At 34.4% G+C, this 16,516-nt stretch overlaps 1 long non-coding RNA gene across 1 annotated transcript; it reads left to right on the top strand.

The window, feature by feature from the left end:
• Window positions 1-8,720: 8,720 nt before the first annotated feature.
• LOC145306873 (uncharacterized) lies at window positions 8,721-15,573 on the top strand. Its single transcript, XR_013875251.1, has 5 exons — window positions 8,721-8,797; window positions 10,082-10,124; window positions 14,032-14,129; window positions 14,950-15,016; window positions 15,520-15,573. It is a non-coding gene; the product is annotated as an uncharacterized LOC145306873 (long non-coding RNA).
• Window positions 15,574-16,516: the final 943 nt, after the last annotated feature.

The following is a 16,516-nucleotide window of genomic DNA, read 5'->3' as shown; positions in this document are numbered from 1 at the left end:
ATCTCAACGAGTAGGTTCCGTAGGAACCGACATACATACCTATGTATAGAGTAGCTTTAGCATAGTTTGTTTCTTATCCATTTTATTCATTTTACATTTTATATTTTGACTTTAACTTCTTCTATTATATTATATATTTTTTATCAAGCAACTAACGAATCGCGCAACCTCTACATCTATTTTATCTAATAAAAAAATAACAAAGTTTTTTCATAATTTTGACCAAAAATATATTTATTTATTCAAATTTAGATATCGAAAATTTTGTTTAATATATGACTATCGCTGACTGGACTGGTTAAGCTCATGTAGTGGGCATAGCCATCTACTCGTCGTAGTCGCTGGAGTCGCCGATGTCGTCGGGTTCCTGTTGGAGGAGCTCCTCCACAAGGTCCTGCTGGACGGTGACCAGGCGGTCCATGGCGGCGATGGAATCCATGTTGGCCTGGAAGGAGCGGGCGTACGTGGGCATTACTGATATTAACCTCACGACTAACCCATAGTTGGAATACATCATGCGGAGGATCTCCTCATCGATGGCGTCGTTGCGGAATCTCCTCCACATCAACATGTCGCCCTCGTGCACAACGCCCAACAACCTCCTCTTGACCATAAACCAGAGGTCCAGACAGCGCCTGTCTACCCCCGGAAACGGGAGTAGATCAGGCACTGCCGCGAGGTTCAGCAGCTGCTGGACGCCGTGCACGGGTACAGGATCATCGACATCATCGCTAGAATTTAACATAGCGATGAGCTCCTGCACCTGGTCATGGAGGGGAACATCTTCCTCACCTCCAGCCTCCTCCGGAACTTCCGGCGCCCCGTCTGGTAGAGCACCTTGGCCTTGTCCTACTTCCTCTTCTTGATCTGACATCTTGGAGACAATTGAAATTTGACCTTACCTACCCCATATTTATACCCCCCTTGTGTTTTAATACCATGCATTATGCAATCTTAATTTAACTTATTAATTAGTAAATAACTTTCCCCACTTCCGATTTCCCGCGTATTTCCCCTATGCTTTACAACCAATTGTCTCCCTCCCACCCCTTTTTCCTTTATTTTACTGTGCTTTACCGGAAAACCACTCATCCCCCCACCCCCTACTTTTTCTCCCCCCCTAGCATATACCAAACAATAAGCGCCGCTCTGTCTGTCTGGCTGGTAGCCACGACCGCGCACAAACCATTCACCACGCCCCATTTTATCCCCCCCAGTTTTCCTCCCCTCCTCCCCCATACCTGTTTAATTCCTCGACCCATCTCCCTTATTCTATCTAGCCTCTCACTTCATCTACTTACATTCCTTATCCTTACTTTTTTTTATGCTAATACTAAATTAATCCATAGCAAAATATCAATTAACAGACATCCTATTACTTTGTACATCTTTCAAATAAAAAAACAAAAGTTCATAGCAAGATATCTAGGATTTATTAAAAAACAAATCAATGCATTTATGGTAAATTATTTTTAAAAAATTATATTTAGCTACTTTTTTTCAAAAAACTAAACTGTATTATTTATTTCTCACTTTGCAGATTTTTTTCGGTCGCCTCACTGTTGTTTTTTGTGGACGTCTTGCGGATAATTCCGCGGTTGTTTTTGCGGATATTTTGCGGATATCTTGTATATAAAGTCGTAGAGAACTTGACCATAACTGGTCCTGACCAGAAATGGCCAACTTCTGGAGCTATAGTTGGAGACAAGCCCCCTCTTGTGCAGTTATCCGCTCAGCAATTTCACCTAGTTTAGTTTCATGATACTCCATATCCTTGTTTGGGTTGTATAGTGTGAGTGCCAACTCGGTTTCTAAATAACCCTGATGGTATAGTAGACGGGCTACCTCACGACGTACTTCCTCACTGACATTGTCACCATTAACTATATTGAGAAGTCGTTGATATGTTATTGTCAGTCTATTGCGTAGCGGCTGCCACATTTGTTGGTACTCTTCCTCTCCGAACATTTTCGTGCCTAAACAACAGAAAGATTTAAACTCCACTAAAGCAAAGCTATAACAAATTGTGCGCGCAATAGCACGCCACAGCCTTTTTTTAACATGACCCACTTTCACCCTTTACTTTCAAAAAGAGTGAGATCAATGGATTAATGTAAACGTTTTCTAGCACAAACCACTCTCCTCTCACCTTCCCTCACCTCACCCTCCCCCTTATTGTTGCCCCATTCACAGCCATGCTGTGACCAGTTCTCAAAACATAAAAATCAGATTCCGGAGGAATCGAACCTTACATATTTAGGGACACACTCCCATTATCAAAACACCAAAATCAGATTCCGTAGGAATCGCACATGACCTATTCTTTATTCTGTACAATTATACAATTGTACATCATAGGATTATTATATCCATTCTCAAGAAATAAAAATCAGATTCCGTAGGAATCGAAACCAACCATTACACCTTGTTCACTTAGTACATGATACGATAGTACATGATACGATTATATATTAGGATATCTTATTCATTTTTTGGATTTTGGATTTTTGGATTGGACCAAGTGTTATCGCGAGATTTGCCGTCATCCTGTAATTATTGGTGTGGAGATGTCCTTAGACCCGGACAAAACTCCACTCTATAATGAAAATAATTTGTTATAAAGGAAACTGTCTATGTAGAGCTGAAAAGGGGTCACAACGGGAATAGCGACTCCTGGTGGAGGTTTTGGTTCCTTAATTGTTCCGAATTTACGCTTGGAGAAGTTACAACTGATAGTAGGAGGATGTCTGAAATACACAGCAAGATATTTTTGTTCTTTCATTGTTAAGATTATTATTTATTTGCACATATAACATTGTACCGGCTTAGCAAGCGTCAAAGTACACCAGTGGCTCCACAACCCTTAAAGGGTTATGCTAACTATCTGGTACAATGTTGCATGGAATTTTTTCTGTAAAATGTTATCTTCATATTATTCGAACTGGCCTGGTAACTAGGTGGAGACGAAGTTCGGCCAATTCCATGCTAGGTACTTAATAATAGTTATTATGTATATTATTATATTACCAAACCTGCATCAAACAAACAAGAAGAATCAAACAGATCAAAGCATAGTAACATAATGTATGATATATAAAGGGTGTTTAAATAAAAACCAATCGCTTCACTTTTTTCAATATAAACCTTACAGTTTTGGTCCCAAACTAATAAAAAATAGTACAATTCATGCCCAAGCAATGACAATAATAAAACAATATTGAATTTTAAATCTACTCACCCTTCCAGAGCACTAGAGCTCGAAACCTAGCCCTTGCAGAGAAATTTGCCCTACGCCGAAAGTGCATATTTTATAACAAAATTAACACAAATTTGTCTCTTTAAAAAAAGAACAAAACGTCTTAAGTACTTGAAATCTTGTAGATAGACCCCATAATGTTTGAGGTTTTTGATGGGGCATGTAAAGACCTTTCTCTAGACACCTTAACAAGGTTTCTAACATAATCCTAGCCAATTTGGCATCAAAAAGAAAGACCTGACAAACATCAAGAACTAGATTTAAACAGAGCCGCCATGCCTCAATGTTGGATGGGTCTGCCTTTTTTTATCCCAAATCGGCTAGGATTGAGGTAGAAACCTGTTTAAGGTGTCTAAAGAAAGGTTTTCACATGCCCCATCAAAAACTCTTTACATTATGGGGTCTATCTCCAAGATTTGAAGTACTTATGGTGGTTCAAATTGTGAGCGATTGGTTTTTTTTTAAACACCCTTTATCTAATAAAATATGTTGTACCTTTGAGGAAAATAAATCTTATCTTATCTTATCTTACCTTATTCCTGATATGTATAGAGAATCATCACAAAAAAATCTGCAAGATATCTTTAATTGCAGCTAAGAAAATGGAATTTTCTCCCTTTGCGTTACAGACTGACGGACATACAGACAAATTTATTAATAGAGTAGCTTCACAATAGGCAGGGAGGGAGGGGACATTCGCTTAAAAACTTAATTTTGGGACATTTATCAAAATTTAAATTCTTTGGTTCCACTATAATACAAAGTAGGAGGATGTCCGTCCGTCTGTCCCCTAATATCTCGGTAACCACTGAACGGATTGGATTCTACTCTTCAGGGAATATACCAACTGGTCCTGTGGTGGTTTTAGGCTATTTCCCAAAAACAAAAAATCCCCCCACCATTTTTTTTATTATTTAAAATAGAGGTGGAGTAGGGGCATTTCTAGGTAATAAAAGATGTAATTATACTTTTTGGTGCAAAGCCCCTAGAGGCTAGGGGCGAAACCGCTAGTTAAGAATAAGATGATTGTTCAAACGTTTTAATAACACTAATATTTATCTACAGAAAGGGTAGTTTTGTATATCGATGTACGTGCATGTACATACATCAATTTATCGGCCATTGTCTTATCCCTTTAGATGACTGACTATAGTTCTGTTTTATATCAACTTATTTTTTCTTACTAACAAGAAAAAAATCAAACAACTTTTTTTATTATATACAAAATAACAAGCTATCTGTCTGTTTGTCTGTCTGTATGTAAATCTGTTTGTAAATCTACCTGTATGTAAATCTGTTTGTCTATCTTTTCGTCTGTCTGTTTGTTCGTTGTCTTTACACATACCCATCCGTTATTTCAGTATATGCATTGATTTTTGTTTTTTTGTCTGTTTGTCTGTCTGTTTGTTTATCTGTTTGTTTATCTGTTTGTCTGTCTGTATGTTTGTTTGTCTGTCTGTTAGTCTGTCTGTACATCTACCTATATGTTTGTCTGTTTGTGTATCTGTTTGTCTGTATGTTTGTCTGTCTGTCAATATACCTATCTGTATGTTCATCTGTCTGTCTGTACATCTACTTATTTGTCTATCTGTTTGTTCGTCTGATATGTCTGCCTGTCTGTCTGTACATATACCTTTATGTCTGTCTGTTTGTCTATCTTTTTGTCCGTCTATTTGTCTGTCTGTTTATCTATGTTTGTCTGTATTGTAAATCTACTAAGCTGTCTGTCTGTTTGTTTGTCTGTTTTTATGACTGTTTTTTTTACGTCTGTTTGTTTGTCTGTCTGTTTGTCTTAACATCTTTCCACTTGTCTGTCTATCATTCCATTGGTTCTAATTTGTCTGTCTGTCTGTAAGTCAATGTGTACATGTGGCTACTTGTCTTTTTGTTGATCCAACAGTTGTCAATGGAAGAAAATAATATATCTCCAAAGTTCAATTAATAAAATTACATTAAAATTATTGGTTACTTTGTATATCCAGTCATAAATTAACCCAAAATTCTAAATTTTTAAGCCTACAAAAGGCAGAAAGTTTTTCAGTAAAAGTATAAATTTTCTCGTATTCATTCGAAATCGGTGGATTAGAACCGGTTCTCATCCATACGAAAAAACTATGTCTAGCACCGTATTAAATCCAGTTTTCTGCGAAAATAAAAATGTACAATCATAAGACTAAAACCAGTTTTTTGGCCCGTGCCTTTGGCATCTCGGGCCTAAAAAATGGTTTAATCTTATAATTGTACATTTTATGTCCGCGAAAAGCTACAATATGCGAGAAATAACTATTCCCTTCTTCCCTGGATAATGGAATTATGATTTTGCATGTCAATTTCATTTCACCCAGGGATCTTAAGGGATAAGACAATGGACGATAAATTGAATTCATCCCCATTGATTATTCATTTTGTTTATTAAAATTATTGGTTGAAAAGTTTGGACACTACTATTTTTTTTAAAGTATCAAAAGTTATAGGGCAAACGAATAAGATAATGTTGTTATTATACTTTGGGTACCAGTGTAATTTACATTCCAATGTCCCCTCCCTTCCCTGAATTTTCCTAATATACTAAGCGTAGCAACCTTATAACTTTTAATCCTCTATCAAATTCACTTGTTGTCGTTAAAATTTTTACCTAAACTAAAGATGTTACAAAATATACCTAATGCTGCTTGGTCAAATGTGATTTTTTATTAAGTATATGGAATGCCTTAGCCCAAAAAGTAGGCGCAGTTTGTTATTATTAGTAATATTGGGATAGATTTAATAGTTATTCATCGCATCGTATTATAAACAGCTTATAAAAATGTACAATTATAAGATTAAAACCAGTTTTTTTATCTTATGATTGTACATTTTTATATTCGTAGAAAACTGAATGTAATACGATGCTAGACATAGTTTTATTCGTAAGGCGGAGAACCGGTTCATATCCACCGGATTCGAATGAATACGAGAAACATAATTCTTGTTAAAATGTTCTTCTGTCCAACTAGTGTAGAGCTTCAGGGGTCTAAAGGGAAAAGACAATTTCCAATAAAATTATGTACATCCCCAATGATGATACGCAAAATTACCACTTCTGTACATTAAAATTAGTGGTTGAAACTTTGAATGCTCAACTTAATTAACTAACCAATCAAACATCAGTTAGAGTCCCCAAAGTTGTTAAACCAACTAATAAGAAAACGTACTATTATAAAACATTGGGGACTAGTGTAAGAAACAGCCTATTGTCACCTCTTTCTATAGTATAGCTTTACTCTTATGGATATCTTATAACTTTTCATTTTAATATCCGCTGAAAGCTGTCTATTATACGATACGTTAAATGGAATTAGTTTCAAATTATTTTAATACTAATAATTTTAATGTTAACGCTTATGTAAATAATTAAACTTGTTATAAAATCTTTATATAAATTTTCAGATTATAAATGAATATAAATTGAAATTTGTAATTAATATTGAAAAATCCTCCAATTTTGAAAGGTAATTTTTATGCATTTAGAAGTGGGGACTGCTCTATAACTTTTGAACGTACAAACAGACAGACAGACAAATAGACAAGCACACAGACATACAGACAGACTTTGATATAAGAATTCTTGTTAATGTTTGTTCTTTAAACATTTTCAGAAAGATTTGATGATACTCAGGGAGGGAGGGGACATTGGACTGTAAATTACACTGCAACCCAAAGTTTTATAACCAAACTATCTTTTTAAAATAATTTCGTTTCAATTTATAAATGTTTAAACTTTTAAGCCAATTATTTTAATCTACAGAAGGGGTAATTTGTTTGCCGTCATATGGGATGTATATATATATATTGATCGTTCATTGTCGTCTCTCTCTCTCTCTCTCTCTCTCTCTCCTTCTCTCTCTCTCTCTCTCTCTCTCTCTCTCTCTCTCTCTCTCTCTCTTTTTGTCTCTTTTCTCTCTCTGTCTCTCTCTGTCTCTGTCTCTCTCTGTCTCTCTCTGTCTCTCTCTCTCTCTCTCTGTCTCTCTGTCTCTGTCTTCTCTCTCTCTCTCTCTCTCTCTCTGTCTTAATTAAGATAATTACAGCCGTTTAGAATTTTTAAGTAAAAAAGCACTCAAAAACAAAGGTTGTTAGATAAAATAGTAATGGAAGCGAAAAATGACTTTCAAACTCACTTATAGTCGGAAACTCATTATCAAACAGGGGACATGCGTACAATTTTGTTAGATGATTTTTTACTGAAAATGTTACTAAAATCTAATTTTTTATAATGAAAAAAAATCTTCGAACTGATATTGACCAAAATTTAAAAGATTTTTTTCTATTCTATTTTGAAGATTTTTTTTTCATTTTTTAAACAACGAAAATCTTATACTTTTTATCATTACCAATGTCAGTAGTGGAACGATTATCTACAGATGGGGTACCTTGGTTTATTATAATTGGGAGTGGGATATTAATTTATCATCCATTGTCCAGGCTCCCTGTTTAAACCAGAGAGAGAGAGGGCACAATGGTCTGTTTATTACACTAGTCCCCAAAGTTCTTATTTGTTGGCTTAACAACTTTGGGGACTTTTAGTGAATTTTGATTGGATGATTTATCAAGTTGAGTGTTCAAAGGTTTTAACCATTAAATATGATCTTTTTGTATTTTGTGCATCATCTTTGAGGATGTACATGAATTTATTGACCATTGTCTTATCCCTTTAGATCCCTGGGTTTAAACTTAAATACGAATAGGATTTCATATCTTTTCCACTTCAGAGAATTTAATCTTTAATATTGGTTAGAAGATAGATAGATAGATAGATTGATAGATAGATAGATAGATAGATAGATAGATAGATAGATAAATAGATAGATAGAAATTATATTTTTCCCATAGCGCCAAAGACTGACTAACAAACAGACGGACAGATAGATAGACGAACTGACAGAAAAAGGGAATTATAGAGTACCTTCGTCCTTCGCCATTGAAAATTTAATTTGTATCAATGGATTTATTATTACTTGGATCTTACACCAAAATACAGTTTTTTTCTAATAAAGTGAAACTTGTAGCGGGCTACATTACCGATCTCCCACATTTTCACCATCCCCTCCCATCCTATAAAATGAACGGTCTGAACATTAACGACAGGGGAAATAGCAACATAAATTTTCCATAGTACATATTTACGTATATTCTACATCCATTTTTGTATTACATTGAAAGACTTTCGAGCATGGCGTAAAAACCGATTAATATCCGCAGGAAAAGAACTGGTATAGCATCACGTACTAAAATTAGAATAGCAATACCCGTTTCGTTAGTTCGGGTCCTTCGGCCGCTTGGGGCTAACAAAACTGGTTCCAATCTTATAGTTTTTCATTCCAATATCCGTGGAAAGCTGTCCATAATGCGATATGCGATAAATAACTATTCAAAATAAATATTTTTTTTCTTTTTTTAGTTCAGAATTTCACCACAAGATGGAGATGAAAGTTCAGGGAGGGGGAGGGGAAGAGGAGAGGTTGGCTGCAGAGGGGGGACAAGAGGAGGTCCCTAAAGTTCCAGGTAATTGCAGGGGGGGGGGGGTCCCCTAAGTTTTATAATAAAGTTTTCTTATTCATTTGCCTAACAACTTTGGAGACTTTAGTGAAAATTGATTGGTTGGCTCATTTAGTTGAGTGTCCAAACGATTCAACCGCTAATTATAATTAGGGGGGGGGGGAGGGGTCATTGGATTTTAAGTTACCAGGGAGGGAGGGGATATTGGGCTGTTGACTACACTAGTTCCCAAAGTTTTATTATATTGTTTTCTTATTTGTTAGCTTAACAACTTTGGGGACTTTAGTGAATTTTGATTGGTTAGTTCATTAGGTTAAGTGTTTAAACGTTTCAATGAATAATTTCAATCTACAGAAGAGGTAATTTTGTGTATCATCATTTGGAACGTACTTCAATTTATCGGCCATTGTATCTTTATGGTATACCACTGGGATGTTTGTCTGTATAAATTTTTTTTATATCGTAGCCATTTTTTATCAAATTTTTAATGTAGTAAAGGTTTCAACGGCAATAGGTCCAATAAGCTATAAAAATTGGAAAGAATTTTAATGAATATAATAGATTTGAAATCTGCATCAAATTTTAAGGATTTTTTTTATGAAATTCGTTTTTAATATAATTCATTATTTAAATGCGAAAATCCAATTAAAGTTAATAAATTTTGACCAATAGGATAGGTGGATTGGAAACTACCTGCGCTCTAATTGGTTGAATGATGTACGTCTTTTAAGCTTCTCCAATCAGGCGCAGATAGTTTTCAATCCACCAATCACAGATGTCAAAATTATTTAACTTAATTTGTATTTGCGCTTATAGATAAAGAATTATACAAAAAACGAATTTTATAAAAATTCCGTAAAATTTTATGCAGATTTCAAATCTATTATATTCATTAAAATTCTTTCCAATTTTTATAGCTTAAGGTCCAATGTTTTAATAGTTGATGAGTCGCCCGTTTGAGGTAATTGGGGTATAGTCCGATCCCTTTTGTGGCAACGCACTTTAAGGGGCGTTTCTCCGTATTTTCACAGTAGCTTTTCTCCTATTTCTAGCACCTGCGGGGAGCTCTAACCCTGCGGGGCCAATTGCCTAACCATTCGGGGCAATCACCTATCCTAATATAACCTAACCTAAAAAAAAAATCGAATAGCCCCTTAAGGGGCGTTGCCACAAAAGGGACTATTGTCATTCGTGTTTAAAAAATGGATATATTATAACATGGATCATACAACAGATTTTCATAAATGCGAGGGGATATTGCAACCTAAATTGACGACAACTTTATTTTAGATGTGTCCAGCAAATGGAAAAGATTACAAGTCACCGCTTTCAGGTATAGTGTCCAATAAAAAATGACGTCATACAATACAAATGACCAATGATAGGCCAGTGTATACAATTTACAATTGGTCAATTACAGTGTATACTGGCCTATCATTGGTTTCAATTCTAAGATTTAAAACGTTGGGTGCTGGATCTAGTGCAACTTTTCTTATTTTGGCTAGTTTTAAAGACTTTGGGGACCAGCGCAAAGAATGCCGCTAATCAAAATAATAATTGAACATAACGGGTATAGTCCCTTTCGTAACATTGCACCTTATGGGGCGATTCTTCCTATTTTTCACAGTAGCTTTTCTCCTATTTCTAGCCCCTGCAGAGGGCTCTTCCCCTGCGGAGCCAATTACCTAACCCTGTGGGGCAATCACCTAACCCAATATAACCTAACCTAACCTAAAATAAAAAGCCATTTTAAAAATACGACGAATCGCCCCTTATGGGACGATGTTACAAAAGGGACTATTCCCAACATAACTAATACAAATACCAGCACACAATTTTATTTCAGGTAAAGATTCACTTCTTGATTTAAGTGCTCTCTCTCAATGTGCCTATCGAGCCTGGAATCCCTCTCTTCCATTTTAAAATAAATTACAATTAAGGTTGGAGGGAGGGTGATTTTATTCTTCCTTCCTGTAGGGCTTCATAGCACCCAATACAACCTAAACTTTACTTAATCAAAATTTACCCTGTTAATTTATTTTCAATTCCTGCATCTAAGGAGTGAATTATTCATGTGGGGTTGTTGGGGCATTTTTTTCCTATTTAATTTAATTTTTATAAGGGGACAATAAATATCATAAAGTTGCAGGAATTTGGAAATGAATAAGGAATATGCATTATTAACATCTGTTTGGGTTGTTTTTTTTAATTTACTGGTGGATAAAGAACTAACAAAGATTAGGTGGTCGCTTATGTTAGAAATTAATATCTGGTTACATTTTATATTACTCAGACAGTTTTTTACTGCAATAAAATCAATTAACGTATGGGAATATTGTGTAATTCTGGTAGCTTTATAGGTTAGGTTAAGAAACCCAGAAAATATTAATTGTTCAAAAAATGCACAAGAATTACTAGTTTTAATATTGCAGCTAAATAAATTTAAAATTTATATACTTAATTATTTATACATCTATCTATCTATCATTCTATGTGGACTATATTTATCTATCTACCTATATCTATCAATAAATAAATCTATCTATCTATCTATCTATATGTGTCTATTTCTTTATTTAATTGTTTATATCTATCTATCTATCTATCTATCTGTCTGTCTATTTATCTAACTATCTATCTATCTATATCTATCTAAAATCTTAATGTTTTTGAGAATATGTAAATGTGGATAGGTATAAACCCGAATTTCCTTTTGTCTGTCTGTCTTTCTACCTGCCTGTATATCTATCAGTCTGTTTGTCCATCCATCTATATATAATTCTATCTATCTATCAATAAATAAATCTATCTATCTCTATGTGTCTATTTCTTTATTTAATTGTTTATATCTATCTATCTATCTATCTATCTGTCTGTTTTTTTTATCTAATTATCTAACTATCTATATATCTATCTATCTAACTAACTATGTATCTATCTATCTTACTAACTATGTATCAATCTATCTATCTATCTATGTATCAATCTATCTATCTATCTATCTTATTAATTATGTAATTATCTATCTATCTCTATGTGTCTATTTCTTTATTTAATTGTTTATATCTATCTATCTATCTATCTCTCTGTCTATTTATCTAACTATCTATCTATCTATATCTATCTAAAATCTTAATGTTTAGAGAATATGTAAATGTGGATAGGTACTTAGCAAAACTTGACAAAAATTGATATTCAAATTGTCCACAGAAAAGAAGAGAAAACAAGGATGACAACATCCATGAAATCGAAGCACTGAAACGGTATGACAAACGGACATTAACACTTGTATTAGTGTCAGAATGATCAGAATATAAATGAATAAGGGTCAAAGCAAAATTGTAAGTAGATTTTTTGAAAAACTTCTTGATACAGAATACTGTTTATGAACATTCTTACATTTTTAGGACTTGATTATAGAGTTGCTTTGCTCATAATATTGAACTTTGTAGTCCCAGGAATCAGAACGAAAAAGCTACCCTATAGACAAAAGCATTGCTTAGATAGATAAATCTATTTACTAACGGCCTCTAGGGGCACTTGAATTGTACAAGAGTTGAATTCAGAACCATTTTTTTAAATTTTTGATATAAAAGAAACAGGTCGATTTCTCTTGGGAGGGTGGTGGTACCCTCCCCAAAAATAGTTATAACCTTCACGGGACTTATAAGAAGCCCCGCTGTAAAGGAGAACCTGATCGGTTCAGCGGTTAGATAGATCTTTCGGTATAAACAGACAAACATCCTAGATACTAGCAACTGCGACCCTAGACTCTAGGGGCTTTATATTGGAAGGGATATGAAGTGGTAGAAGTGACACCATACCCATACTTCATAAACATAGACTAGATTAAAACCATATCAGGGCCTCTGAGAAGCTACCCTGTAAAGGAGAACCATATCGGTTCGGCGGTCAGCGAGATCCTTTGGTACAGATAGACATTCTGTTTCTTTAAGTATTTATCTTTTGATTTACCAAGCAATTATTTCTCATTTATTTATCTATTGATCATTTATATCTATCTACCTATCCATTTGAGTTACAATAATCCATCTATCTATCGATATATTTATCCATATCTCAATTGATTCATCGATTGATTGATAAATCAATGTATTGATCTATCTATCTAACAATAAATAAGTAAAGATAATATAATCCAGATAACTACCCGGATCTATTGTTTGGGACCTTTTTCGTCTGCTAGCAAACTGTTTCATGCTACTTTGTATTGCCTTGGCTGTGTTAATAATTCTGATGTAATTGGCTGATATTCAAAGACTCAATATAGGATGAGGAAATACAGTTTTTAACCCCTACCCCCAATATTGTTTTAATTTGATTATTCTTCAATTGAAAAATCTATCAAGCAATCTATCTATTGGTTGATCTATCTATCTATTAATCTACATATCAATCACATGTCTATCTCTCTATCTCAATCTCATTTATTTATCAATATCAATATCTCTACAATCTCTACTGAATGATTCAGCTGTCAATCTAAAGGGTGTGCTAAAAAAAGCGGATCTTTTTAAAATTCTAATTGCACGGCTTGTGTTAATAGTAGAAAAATTTAGGTCAGTTGGGACATTTTACCATGTAGCTTTCTAACTATACGTAGCACAGGAACCATTCTTATAGTTCATAGCGGTTCTAACGGTTTGCGTAATACTTTTCTACTTCAAACACAAACTGCGCAATTAGATTTAAAATTTTAAAAAAGGACCCCAATTTTTTGCACACTCTTTGTCTATCAATTTATTTATCAATATATTTGTTGATCCATCTATAGATTAATACTTCAATCAATCTATCTATTATTATTGATTTATCAAACAACTAGCGGTTTCACCCCTAGCCTTTAGGGGCTTTGCCCCAAGAGGTTTGATCAACCTATTTTTGTTTTATCTAGATTTAAAAAGAAAAAGAAAAAAATGGGGGGGGGGGTAGTCGAACCCCCTTTAAATTTAAGTTATAAAAAGAAATTTTTTTTTTGGGGGGGGGGTATTTTTCATTTTTTTGGGGGGGTTGGTGGTGTCCCACCTTACAAGAAAATAGCTTAAAACCATCACAGGACCAGTAGGTATATTCCCTGAAGAGTAAAGCCCAATCAGTTCAGTGGTTACTGAGATCTTAAGCTTCAGACAGACAGACGGACAGACACATAGACTGAAAGACATCGTACTACTTTGTATTATAACATTTTAACATGTTGTAATGTATGAATCCATATATAGGACAGACGCTGAGGCCCTGCAGGTTGCTAAACGTGCCAAGGTTGCCTACTCAGCGCTGGTTATCTTCCTACTTCTAGCCTGGTCAGCAATACTAATAGGTAGGTAAACGTGACCCTAGAGGAAAGTAGGTTACAACAGTAAAAATTTTATTTGAAATTTCTAGACTAATATAAACTATTTTTTTGTCTGAAGCAATAGATCTCGGAAACTGCTGGTACAATCAGGGAAGCTTTAAAACGGTCTTCAAGTGGGTTGAAGCATTTTTCCTGGTCTCTCGCCCCCTGGAGGCTAGGGGCAAAGCAACTAGTAAAATAATCCTTGATATTTTCACCAAAGCAATCACACAAAATCTATTAAATTGAAATTGAAACAAGGATGTCAACATCCATAAGTAGCAAAGAAGAACAAAAATTATGGATGAATTAGTTTGTTATTAATAAATCTATCTATTAATCTATCTATCAATCTATCTATCAATCTATCTATCAATCTATCTATCAATCTATCTATCAATCTATCTATCAATCTATCTATCAATCTATCTATCAATCTATCTATCAATCTATCTATCAATCTATCTATCAATCTATCTATCAATCTATCTATCAATCTATCTATCAATCTATCTATCAATCTATCTATCAATCTATCTATCAATCTATCTATCAATCTATCTATCAATCTATCTATCAATCTATCTATCAATCTATCTATCAATCTATCTATCAATCTATCTATCAATCTATCTATCAATCTATCTATCAATCTATCTATCAATCTATCTATCAATCTATCTATCAATCTATCTATCAATCTATCTATCAATCTATCTATCAATCTATCTATCAATCTATCTATAAATATAGCTGTCTGTCTATCTATCTATCTATCTATCTATCTATCTATCTATCTATCCAGGTTCTGTATTTGCAGTAAGAGAGAATATCCATGACTGTGAGAGGTGCCCTAACCAAGACCTTTGTAGGTAAATATAAGTGATTACCCTCAATCTGCATCTGAACTAGCTGAACAGTTTTTCGGGGGTGTGGGGCGGGGTGTATTTCTTCCATCCCCTCCCCCAAAAAATCTACATACAAATGTTCCTTCTCTAGATTGTATGTTTTTATGCCTGTTTATCTGTCTGTTTGTCTGTCTGTTTTTATGTCTGTTTAACTGTCTGTTTAAATGTCTGTTTGTGTGTCTGTTTGTCTGTCTGTTTATTTGTCTGTCTGTTTATTTGTCTGTTTGTCTGTCTGTCTGTCTGTCTGTTTGTCTGTTTGTCTGTTTGTCTGTTTGTTTGTCTGTTTACATGTCTGTCTTTATGTCTGTTTGTCTGTCTGTCTTTCTGTTTATTTGTCTGTCTGTTTGTGTGTTTGTTTTTATGTATGTTTGTCTGTCTGTCTTTCTGTTTATCTGTCTGTTTGACTAGAATTCTAATTGTAAAAGCATACCCTGGTGACAAAAAGTTGAACTAAAAACTAATTTCAGATCCACAACACCAGCTTGGGGAGGGGGACCAGTAGAGGAGTGTTTGTCTCAGGAAATTCATATTTTTTTATAAGGGAAAAAAGAGCCATTTTTAATATCTTTTGCTATGACAGGGTGTTGGGTCGTGATTTGAACCTATAACCTTCCCGAAAACGATCTAAAGGGATAAGACAATGACCGATAGAATGATTTATATGCAAAATAATACACAAAATTACCTCTTCTGTAGAATACAATTACTGGTTGAAATGTTTAAATACTTAACTTAATGAACCAACCAATCAAAGCTCAATAAAAGTCTCCAAAGTTGATACCCAATGTTATGATAAAACTTGTATAGGACTAGTATAGTATAGTATAGTAAATATACTACTTTGTCCTGAAGCTACTTTGTCCGAGGCTACTTTGTCTGAAGCTACTTTGTCCAAGATCCGTAATTTTGTGCATCACCATTGGGAATGTACATCAATTTATCGGCCATTATCTTATCCCTTTAGATCCCTGTTTAAAAATGTGAATTTATGCTTAGGAGAAATTTATATTCTGATGTTTAATGAAGAAAATCTGGTCGTAATAATGGAGGAGTCGTTGAGTAATTCAGTGAGAAACAAGTTGAATAACAAAATGATACTATGTATCTAAATAAAAATCCCATATCGCTTCGAAACTGATTAATATCCGGTGGATTAGAACCGGTTATCTGCCATACTGGAAAATTATGCATATCATCGTTTTATATCCAGTTTTCTACGAATATAAAAATGTACAATCATAAGATTAAAACCAGTTTTTGTTAGTCCGTGCCTGCGGCATCTCGGGGCTTAAAAAACTGGTTTTAATCTTATAATTGTACATTTTATATCCACGGAAAGCTGTTTATATAATGATGCGAGAAATAAATATTATTAAATTTTAGTAGCGGAGCTACTCTATAATTCACTTTGTCTGTCCGTCCGTAAGTCAGTCGCTATGGGAAAAAGGTGGGTTTTCTCTTCTG

This window comes from Acartia tonsa, chromosome 15 (genome assembly GCF_053477335.1).
Source record: "Acartia tonsa isolate MP-2025a chromosome 15, ASM5347733v1, whole genome shotgun sequence".
In the NCBI taxonomy this organism is placed as follows: domain Eukaryota; kingdom Metazoa; phylum Arthropoda; class Copepoda; order Calanoida; family Acartiidae; genus Acartia; species Acartia tonsa.
Note: the sequence above shows the minus strand (reverse complement) of the source record. Positions and strands in the feature narration are given on the sequence as shown.